We start from the raw sequence: 10,522 nt of genomic DNA, 5'->3' as shown, positions 1-10,522 counted from the left end.
AGACAAAACAATCCTAAACAAAAACAGCAATGTGTGAGGCATCACAGTACCTGACTTTGAATCATACTACAGAGTCACAGTAACACAAATAGCAGATATTGACAAAAAATAAAAAGACATGTACATCAGTAGAATAGGAGAGAAAACTCAGATATAAACCCACAAGTTACACCCATCAAATCTTTGACAAAGATGCCAAAAGCAGACATTGGAGGAAAAACACTCTGTTCAGCAAATGGTGCTGGAAAACTGGATATTTATATATAACCAGATCCTATCATCCTCTACCAAAGTGGATTCAAAATGCCTCAAGGTGCATGTTTAATTTTAATTTAAAATGAAATCCCCTTGTATTGTTACTACACAGTAGTTCAGAAATAAAATTAAAGCTCATGCATACACACACACGTACACACACCAAAAGAATACAGTGGAGAACAGTCTGGTCTGTGATGATCATCATGTAATATAGAAATAAAATAATGTGTGGCCATCCCTTGCATCACCAATGACCCTACACTTAGTTCCATGAGTTGATCATGCCTGTGATTGTTTCAGCAGTGATTCCTTGCCCACTCATATGGGTGAATTAGCCTTTCTTTTTGTGGTAATGGATTTTGAACCTAGGGCCTTATGCTTGCCTTGCTATGCAGGCACTGTAACCCTTGTGCCACTCTGGCAACCCCAGAAAGTAGGTTTAGTACATGACTCTGGACATGTCCTGGGAAGAGTCAGAGTAAGCACTCAGCTCATCTTCAGCCATCTTTGGCATACAGACATAAGCTACAGGTTTAAGCAGACAAAAGAACTGGGGACAGGGGACAAAAGGTATACATAGCTAAGCAGTCAGTCACAGGTGTGTTCTAGTTGGTCATTATCTCAGTTTTTGTTCTGGGACAGGGTCAGGAGTTGTTAGCTGGAGTCAGGCAAGTGGTCCATCTCAGGAAGGTTTCCCATTGGGGATAGTTTCAGTCCCATGTCAGAAAGATGTCATCAGTTCTGTTCCTTCTGGAATCCAAGGTGATTCCAAAGTGACTGCAAAAAAGGGCTTAGAGCAAAGATAGGTACAAAATGGAGGCAGGGATGCCAAGCTTCTTCTGTTTTTAGTTAATTGTTGTGCCCAAGTAAGGAGTCAAGGCTTTTACACAAAAGCAACTTGAGTGCCTCTCACAGGAACAGTGTCCTCTTTTGTCTTAAGACGCACAAGATTAGCATGGAGCCTGAGAGTTATTATTCACTTACTTTCATATGACCTTGTATGTTTCTTGTTTTCCCAGAGTCTTTAGTAAAATATACTTAATATAAAAAAATGCCTGAAGGACTAAATGTAGACCTGAACCCTTGAAACCATAGGAAAAACCCTTGAAGATATGGGCAGAGGCAACAGCTTTCTGAATGGGACTCTAACAGCTTGGGAAAAAGGCAAGAATTGACAAAAGGGATTGAGGCAGGCTAGAGGTAGGGAAAGTTTGGAACTTAGAAAAATATTGCATCTCCGATTGACCCTGCCCAGGCTCTGGTACCACCCTCACCTGGCCCCGGAACTGCCCATGCCCCTCCCCACTCATTGATTATTGGATGGGAGTCACTGGTTCCTCCCTCCCCATAGGTCAGCATAAGTTTTAAAAACACCTGCAGAATGGAAGCACTCTAGGCACTACAGATTCCTCGTGAGCTCAACATGCTCGCTTTCGTATTTCCCTTCCCTACCTTTAATACAATCCATTCACACCCATGTGTCCTTCATGGATTCTTCTTGGTGGGAAACAAAGAATTTGGAAGTCTTCTGATTGCAGAATCCACAGTGCTACCAACGGGATTGCATCAGATTAAAAAGTGTTCCAGCAAAGAAAGCAATTATCAGAGTAAAGAAGGAGCCCACAGAATGGGGCGTTTTTTCCACCTGTTCATCTGAGAATGGATTAATATTCAGATGGGATACAGAACATAAAAACCTGAGGAGCAAAAGACAAATAATAAAATTAGTAAATGTACAAATCAACTGTAAAAACAGTCCTGAAAAGAAGAAACACAGAGAGCCATTATAAGCCTGAAGAAATGACCAACTTCCTTAGCCATAAGGGAAATGCAAATCAAAAGGACATTGAGATTTGGCCTCACTCCACTCACAGTGAGGTGGAGTGGTGCTGAGGGATGAGGCCTTCTGCAGCCCTGGTGTGCAACCCACCATCACAGCTGACTCCTCTCAGCCCTGGCTCCTCTGGCACTGGGCCTGAATTAGGACCTATGTCTGTCCACTTTGTGATGTGAGCAGCCACCTTGGCTTCCTGGAACCCTCTGGTCAGCTTGGCCTGTGGTCCTGAGTGTCCCTAACTGCACAGTGACAGTGGTCACCATTGGCTCCTGCCTCATGCGTGGCTTGTCAAGTGGGGGACTCTGTAGAGTGGAATCCCCATGACCCTTCCACAGTGTCACCTGGTTTCCCCAGTCTTCAGGGTTGGGAAGCTTTGTGTACACTCCACAACATGTCCTCAGGCCATGCTCTGATGTTGGCTATGAACCCTGTGTTTTAAGTCCTCCCCAAGTTGCCCAATGCCCTAGAAAGGGCAGTCACCATGCACAGTGTCAGGAGTCAGAGGGAGGGGATGTTGTGACCCTCTGTGTTGTCAAGGTCACCTGTCCCCACTGTTTGTAGAACTGATTTTACAATGGAAAAGCTAGTGAAGTGATGAGACCTCTATTTGGATGATGTGTGGCAGCAGGGCAGGCACAGTTGTTAGGTCCCCAAGTCTCCTAGAGTGAAACAGAGGAGGATTGTATTTTCCAGAGTGTAACAAACAGGAGTAGAAGGCAAGTGGCAGGAGGGGACGATAGAGGGCTGCATCAGATTCTGGACCAGAGGACTTTGAACCCTGAGGTCACCATAAAGGACAGGCTGTGAACTGCCTGAAGTTAACTAGGCCTCAATGGAGGAGAAAGTTAGGCTATGTTTTATTCCTAATACTTGACTCTTTTCTGCATTCAAAAATTGGGACTCAGAAAATTATGTCTGCCCATGTGGTAGTTTTGTCAAAAAAGAAAAAGGTTGACTCCCTGAATTGAAAGTAGAAAGGGCATTTGTCTGCACTTGCCTGCTGCTCCTCAGCAGAAAGTCCTGGCACTGAACTGTCTTTAATCACTACTGTTTACCAGGATTACAGACTTTGGGTAAAGTGGACATCTCCAGCTCTTTTTTGCAAACACTGAGTTAATGTCATCAGAGTGTGATTTGTGCCAATTAAGAAATTGATTTGTGTCAATTGGCACAAATCACAATAAGATTTGTGATTTGAAGATACTTTTGGATTCTGCCAAATGGAGAAGAGACTTCATGTGTTTGCCCATTGACGTGGGAATGCAGTGTCATCAAATATTTGTTCTTTGTCCCACTTTCAGACAGAGAGAGCCAGCCATCTGGAGATTCCTGGTAAAGAGGACACCTGTAGGTATTGTTAATAAACCCCTATCAGGCACTATCTGAATCTTTCCTGATGAGTAAGGGGGGTGTCTCAGCCTAAGTTTAGCAGGAGTTTAACCTTCTGAATGAGGAGTCCCCTGGGAAATGTGGCTGAATGCCCGGCTTCTTCTCTTTGTTTTCTTTGGCCAATCTTTTTTCTATGACATATCAGCTTACTTAAGAATTTCAGAATTTCTCTCATTACTGACTGTAAGAAGGTGACTTTCTTGTTTGGAAGCTGAGTGTATGGAATATTGAGGTCTGAAGAAGCAAAGAGAATTATTGAAATACATGATTTGTTTTATAGGAAGATGACTTGAGAACATAAACATCTACAAATCACAGCAAATGAGAATAAATTCACCATTTGACATTTCTGTAGTGTCTCTCTGATGTCATCTACATTTCCTCTAAGGGGAGACCAAAGGATGCAGTATTTGAACTTTCCTTTTCATTTTACCTCTTGTAATTCACTAAGGATAGTGTTTTTAGTTGTTTTTACATTTTGAGGATTGCAGGCATGAGGCATTGGTACCTGGTTGGATATGTTTTCATGATAGGATCTTGAAATCTATTGCCCAGCCTGTCATGGAACTGAGATCCTCCTGATGTCTGCATCCTCAGTAGCTAGGATTACAGGTTTGAGCCACTGGGGCCCAGCTACATTTTGAATTTTGAATTAGGTGACGTTGCTGGGAATGGAAATTAGTGGAGTACAAAGGAAATCACTATAGAGCTTCCTCAAAAAATGAAAAATGCAACTGAGGCAGGACAGGCAGATGAGGAAACAGGGAAATTATAGTATTTGAATTAGTATCTAAAGGGGCAGATTCTGACACTGGAACAGGAAGTAAAGGCTGGAGAACCAGATCAGCTTGCCCCCTCCCATTTCCTTTTCGATGCTAAGTTATAGGAACAGGAAGACAAACAATAAATTCTTGCTTCTGCTGTCCTCTTTGCAATGTTAAAAAGCTGCAAGGATCCTTGCATGGGTGGAAAGTAATCAAAGGGAAATTCTAAAGCACACCTCTTGTCCCTGTGATTTGGGTGGGACAGGACAGACCCTTCCCCATTTTAACACCCATATCCACCACCCAGACCTATTATCTTTGACTATGTGTATTCCTCCAGGTCTTGAGTATAAGACAAGGAGATGGGGACCACCATTTTGAACCTTTGCTCTCATTTTGTAGGTGAGGATCAGGAAGTGTTTTTTGTTTTCTCTTCCCCTCTCCTATCTATACTTTATCCTGTTATACTAAATACTAAAATAAATCTTTGCTAAAACTTCTTGCATGTTTGCAAGACTTCTTGTTATGAGACACCTTGAAAAGCTTTTCAATGTTTGTAGATCTCAAGTACCTTAGATACTTAGTTGACCTGGGAAGGTGTGGTAGAATGTCATCTGTCCTCTGGTGACACAACTACTGTATTACTATGAGAATCTGCTCTACCTTTCCTGGGCATATATGGAAAGGAATGTAACAAAATAACCATATTTATAGCAGCAGTATTAACAATAGTCATGTTATGGAATCAGTGATGGGATGTAAAAATAAAATGCATTGTATATAGACAATGAAGAGATTGAAATTATATCATTTACAGAAACATGGATGGAAGTAGAGATCATATTAGCTGGTTATCAATTATCTCAACATGTGAATTATCTAAACACAACAATGAAACAACACCTATACAGTTGATTAGAAAACCAAAAAAGAACCAAAACTGTTCTTTCCTTGAGAAATCATTTTACACATAAAGACATGAGGAGTTGAAGCAACAACAGTTAAAGGATTGAAAATATCACTTGCAAGCCAGGTCCCAGTGCCTCATGCCTGTAAGTCCTACCTACTTAGGAGCAGACATCAGGAGAATCACTGCTTGAAGCAGACTGTTATGTGCCAGTGTCGAAGTGTTGCAGGACGGTGTCAAGGGTCCTTGCCTTCATAGGCCAGAGAACTGGCTTGTGAGGCAGCTGAATGATGAGCCAAAGCTGGTATATAAAGTGAGATTTATTAGAGAGAAAGGAAAGGCTACAGCTAGAGAAGTGCAGTGGAGCCTGGAAACTGTAACTCACTGCTCAGGTGAAGGCTGGGGTTTTATGGACATTTCAACTCTGGTTTAGGTGGGTTTTTGTCATTGGAAGTGGATTCACAGGTTTTCTCAGGTGAACTTGTTTTGATTACACCTTTATTGAGGAAGGGGAAACAATCTTGAGAGCATTTTGCTCATCAGCCCTGTGGCAGATCTATCAGACTCTGTGTCTTTCTTTATGATGCAGGAACACAGGCCTTCATATCCTCAGGATGCAGGAATGATATTGCTCTCCAGAGGGGATGGGCTACTCACTCATCTGCCTTAGGTCTCCAGACCCAACAAGACCTTGTCTCAAAAACACCCAACACAGGGACTAGTAGAGTAACTCAAATGGTAAGAGCAACTACCTAGCAAGCCTGAAGCCCTGAGTTGAAACCTCTGCTGCCAAAAAAAAGTCCCTATCTCCCAATACTGTTTTTATAAGCTATTACTGAGCACTACAGAATATGTGCCCAGGCTGGCTTCTAACCATGGTCCTCCTGATCTCTGTCTCCTGAGGAGCTCCTATGACAAGTGTGAGCCACTGATGCCCAGATAGAATGTAGGTACTCTAATCACAATGAAATTATAGGTATGGGAAGTAGTGTATCTGGTGAAGAACTTAATTTCACTACTCTGTATACATTTTTCAAAACGTCATGTCATAAATTATAACTTCATTACATTTTGAGTAGCATATAAATACTTTTAAAATAAAAATGCCAAGAATACATGACATATAAAGTTATGCAGAGAGATAGAATTCTAACACTAGCTCAAACCTGGAGAAACTATAATTCCAGTGCAATCAGAAAGTTGCACCTAAAGATAAACAGAAGGAATATAGGGATGGAAAAATGATAAAGCAGGCAGTTCTCCAAGAAGACCTAACAATCACTAACAATTATCCACATAATTTTGGATCAACATAAATGACTGAAAAACACCCAGAACTGAACAGTACAGTTGCACAACAATATTTGCTGATCTCAATGCACAAGTATCAGTCAGTGACAGATGAAACAGAAAGTCAGTAATGACCTACTGGAAATGAACAGCACTATTCATCAACTGGACTCATTTGATATTGCAGAATACCATATCTAACAACCAAAGAGTACATATCGTTCTCAAGGTCATGTGCACATTCACCCACACAGACCATGATCTGAGCTACAAAACACACCTTGAAAAATCTAAAGAAATAGAAATCACATAAAGTATTCTCTCAGACAATACTAAGATATAACTGGAATTGAACATTGGAAAACCTCCAAACAACTGGAGATTGAAGCAGAAAATTCTTCATAATGCACATATTAAAGAGATGCCCCCTGAGAAATTCATTACATGCTGGTGGAATGGCTCAAGTGATAGCCTGGGAAGCATGAGGCTCTGAAGTTAATGCTCCTGCTGCTAGAAAAAAAAAAAAGCACTGAAAATACAAAAAAAAAAATTGTTGGGTGTGGAGACCTAAGGCAGATGAGTGAGTATCCCATCCCCCATGGAGAGCACTGTGATTCCTGCATCCTAAGAAAGAGTTGGAAATCTGCATTCCTGCACCCTAAGAGGGAGTTGTAAACTGCATTTCTACATCCTAAAGAAAAGATACAGGGTCTGGTAGATCTTCCACAGGGCTGATGAGCAAAATGCTCTCAAGATCATTTTCCCTCCCCCACAAGTTGCAAACCAAATCAATTCACTTGAGAAAGTCTGCAGATCCATGGCCAATGAGAAAAACCCACCTAACCCAGAGTTAGAATGTCCATAAAACCCCAGCCTTCACTTGAGCAGTGAGCAAGCAGTTTCTTGGCTCCACTGCACTCCTCTAGCTGTAGCCTTTCCTTTCTTTCTAATAAATACCACTTTATGTGTACAGTCTTTGGCTCACCATTCAGCTACTTCCCTGGCCTGTGAAGGTGAGGATCCTCCACACTGTCCTGCAACACTTCAAACCATCACATAACAAAATAAACACAGGTCTTGCCAAAATTCATAGAATTCAGAGAACACAGTGCTAGGAACATATATAAAGGATGAAACCAATGAACTAGAAGACAAGGAAGACCTAAAATGATCTACTTTAGGAAAAATGTGAAAGAAGATGGCAGAAAGACAGTCTCTTCAACAAATTGTGTTTGAAAACTGATTATAAATAGAAATTTGGAACTAGATCACCCAGTACCAAAATGGATCCAAAGTACCTGAAGCCACTGTAGGCAGGTATGAAATTATCCCAATGAAAACCCCTCATATTGTTCATGTGCTAGTTCAAAAAACTAAGCACAAACATGAAAAGAAAGGAGAAAGGGGCAGCTTGAGATGATCATTCATGCAATATAGAAATAAACAAGGTGATACCATCCCTTGTGTCAGCACTGTCCCTTCCCTTAGTTGAACAAGTTGTTCATGCATGTGATTGATTCAGCTCTGATTCCTTGCCAGCCATGGAATGCCAAATCATCTTGCTTTCTGCCTTACAACTCAAGTATTTAGCTTGTATAATGTTTTATTTTCTAGGCCATATCACAACAAACATGGCAAATATTGGTATGTTGCAGATTCAAATCACACATGATGATGTATTTTAATTTTAAAAAGTCATTGTTAGCTGGCAAAAGTGGCTTAAGGATGTAGCTACTCAGGACACAGGCTTTAGGAGGATCGAGTTTTGAAGCCAGCCCAGGCAAATAATTCAGGAGACCCTATCCAAAAAAAAAACTCATCACAAAAAAAGGGCTGGTGCAGTGGCTGAATGTGTAGGCACTGAGTTCAAGCCCAAGTGCCAAAAAACAAAAATGTCATTGTTTTGTGTGTCTATGTCATCAAAGCAGTGAGTCAAGTCACCTAGGAAACACAAGGCTCTGAAATCACATGCCAGCATGACAACAGAAGATAAAAAACACACCAGAGATAATTTAAAAACAAAACAAAACACAGTGAGGAAAATGTGTAGAGAAATGATGCTGCTCCCCAGATATGTGGAAGGAAAAGGAGGTTTGATAAAGCACATGCAATTAAATGTTGGAAAGTTGTCTCTTTTATCTTAAAATACACAAGGGAGACATAGCACCCAAGAGCTGTTATTCATGTTGATTTATATGACATAATGTGTTTCCTTTTTATCCTAGAGTCTCTCATAATGTATACTTAGTGGTAAAAGAAGAGCCTCAAAGAATTAATGGAAGCCTGGAAACTTTGAAATTACCACAGAAAAATATAGGAAAAACCCTTAAAGTTATGGGCACAGGCAACAACTTTTGAAAAGGACTCCCATAGCTCAGGTAAGATGAGCAAGAATTGACAAATGGGATTGCATCTGATTAATTAACTTTTTCAGGAATTCATCTGACAAGGAATTAATACCCAGAATATATATGGAAGTCAAAAATTAAACAGCAGAGGACAAATAATCCAATTTAATAATGTGCAAATGATCTGAAAAGAGTCCTCAAATGAAGAGACATAAATGGCCAAGGAAGGCAGGGAGAAATGATCAACAAACTTACCCCCAAAGGAAATGCAAATCAAAAGGACATTGAGATTCAATGTCACTCCAGTCAGAATGGTGGTGATCAAGGAAACAACAAATGTTGGCAAGGATGTGTGGAAATGGCATCCATTTACACTGTGGCTGGGATATAAATTAGTGCAGCCACTATAGAAATCATGATGAGGCTCTTCAAAAACCTAAAAGTAGAACTGGTATACATCCTGCTCTGCCTTTCCTGGGCGTATATGCCAAGCAATGTAACATGAACGCCCCTAGCAAGCAGGAGGAAAACATATTCACTCCCCTATTCCAAATTAGTACCCAGCTGGTTTATAATCACAAAAGCTTTGTTTTTCCACTACTGAGGTTTGAACTCTGGCCTTGTGCTTGTTAGGCAAGTGATCTACCACTTGACCATTCCACCAGCACCACCAGTATAATAAAAGGACTAATTTCAAGTGATAGCATAAGTTGTTCATGAGACATGGTAAAAAGCAGGTGACTGGTTCTGGAATGTCTGGAGTGGTTCAGCTAAATGCAATTAGAACATAGTCTGGGCCAGGTTCACCCAAGGGAAGGAGGCCTGGACAGCAGGGAGCAGTGAGTAGAATCTGTCCTTTGGATACTGCAGAGCCAAGTAGCTTGGTTCCTTCTTCTGTCACTCAGGCATTGTGGTGTGATGAAGGTGTTACAGATGTTTGTAATATTGGAACATTTAGGATTTTTAAAATTTTCTGATTATAGTTGATCTACCTGAATGCATTTTTGAAGAAAAGTTTCTGAGATCAAATCAATTTGAACCTTGGCTTATTAGCAAGTTTTTCTTTATATTTTTCAAATTTCTTGATTCTTATGGGACATTGAATTGTCTTGAGTGCAAATTATCTTAGATTTCTCCTGGCAGTTTTGTACTCATCTTCAATTGTCTGGCCTTTCATTTATTTTTTCAAAATGGAAACCCAAAAACTCATTACAAATGATTATGGCTTTACAGACCAGTTCTTAGATTCTTGTTTGGTTCATTGTATAACATGGTCATACCTGGGATTTTCACTCAAATATTCCCTTTTCATATCATGGATCAGCATAGAGGAGACTTGTTCCCTGACTGACTAGTAAGAGAGTAAAATCATGCTTTCAAACAGCGGCCAGGTTAATGAAGATTTCTGTTTGGCAGTTTTTTTGGCAGTACTGGGGTTTGATCTCAGGGTGTCACACTTGCAAGGCAGGTGCTGTACCACTTGTGCCACTCCCAGCTGATCCTGATGTTTTCTACCATCACATCTCTGTACAGCTTCTGTTGTAAAGAATCCAGCAAAGCCCACTCCTCCAGGGGGAAGTTGCCACAATATCATCAATGGTCACAGATGCTAAAGCATCACAAGCATATTTCAAGGAGGAAGTATTGATAGTACTGAAGATCTAGACTTATAAATTTTCACATGACACTATGGTCTCAGAATTTTCATTCTATATCTTGGTCATCACAC

The sequence above is a fragment of the Castor canadensis genome, chromosome 14, assembly GCF_047511655.1.
Source record: "Castor canadensis chromosome 14, mCasCan1.hap1v2, whole genome shotgun sequence".
In the NCBI taxonomy this organism is placed as follows: Eukaryota; Metazoa; Chordata; class Mammalia; order Rodentia; family Castoridae; genus Castor; species Castor canadensis.
The sequence above is the reverse complement of the archived record's forward strand: the minus strand, read 5'-3'. Positions refer to the sequence as shown.